At 41.3% G+C, this 1299-nt stretch overlaps 1 protein-coding gene across 1 annotated transcript in view; it reads right to left on the reverse strand.

Moving 5' to 3' along the window:
- Positions 1-1299, reverse strand: part of LOC101864249 (APOBEC1 complementation factor) — a gene marked incomplete in the record, with an annotated part of 35414 nt that overhangs the window by 11564 nt on the left and 22551 nt on the right.

Consider the following 1299-nt stretch of genomic DNA (forward strand, 5'->3'; position numbering starts at 1 on the left):
ATATTTATATTCATCAGATGCATCATTCAACCACATACCGGGATTTATGACCTGCAAAGTTATATATATATAGATACACATAAAATAGCAAATGCACATTGGTGTTTATTCTGACGGTCAGTACCGTTATACTAGCTAGATGGTAAGAAACTTCGCTTATATCTTTCTTTCTTTCTTTAGCATAATAAACAGAACGGTTCTCTAGAGCCTCACTCTGAACAGCGTAAGATATTGTATGAAATAAGAACCCCGCGATCGTTTCTAGGCCTTTCGGCTAAGATCAAAGCGTCGTCGTATCCGTTCCCGTGTTCCCGACTTTTCGACCGTGTACCGAGTTCAGAACCGGACAGATGCTAGTCTTACCATAATAATAATAATACAATGTATTATAATGAAGCTGCTTTGGAGGCTTCCGTCTCAATAATATCTAGTGGATGACAGACAATGCCCTCTTTAGAAAAAAAACCTTGTGAACAAAGGTACATTGTATTTGTTTGATTAAAAAAGCGTCGATCTCAATTATGGACGGACAAGTCCTCTTTAAAAAGAACCCCGTGAACAACACAGGAATTGTATTCGTACGTTATTTTTTGCCTTTGAAACACGGAACATCTTCAAGATAATTATTATGACGGGTCCCAAGACAATCCGAAACCTTATTCCCGGACAATGTTCACAGATCATTGCACCTCGAAAACGCAGACGTTTTTCCTGTAAGCTTCTTCTTTTATTCTTTTTTTTAAACTGCGCTCGGAACAGCATGAGGTCATATGAGCGCGCAGGGCACATCAGCATTTTCAGTTTGGTAGGAATTAATTTTGAATCTTGCCCGGGTGGCGGTCAAAGACTACTCGTGTCAATTTTTGTTGCACACAGGACCTCAGAGATTTTTTCGCACTTACCCGAGAAGGCTTGGTGTTTGATTTTATCTACCCTTAGATCAGCCGGGTGTTGCTGAAAGACAGCAATAAGAAGGAGCCAAGGGGTAGCAGTAGAAAGGCAGCAGAAAGAGTCAGGAGCCCAGAGGAGGAGGCGAAAGTGGAGACAAAAGCAGACGACAGAACATGGTTACAGAGCAGAAAAGGAGGTGAAAGGAGAATTTTTTTTGTTTTAGCAAAGAACATTTCCCGTCGCTGTTTCGAACATTGGACCGTTTCTATAGACCATGAAAGCCCACACGCAGACCATCATTGTAATGTAGCAGATCATGAACTATAATGGCCGCTGTGCTGTTAATTGCTCTCTCTATAAAAACTTCGCTGCAAAGCAAGCGTACCATGAGCATCAAAATAGAGGGGG

This window comes from Aplysia californica, unplaced genomic scaffold (genome assembly GCF_000002075.1).
Source record: "Aplysia californica isolate F4 #8 unplaced genomic scaffold, AplCal3.0 scaffold00489, whole genome shotgun sequence".
Lineage (NCBI taxonomy): Eukaryota > Metazoa > Mollusca > Gastropoda > Aplysiida > Aplysiidae > Aplysia > Aplysia californica.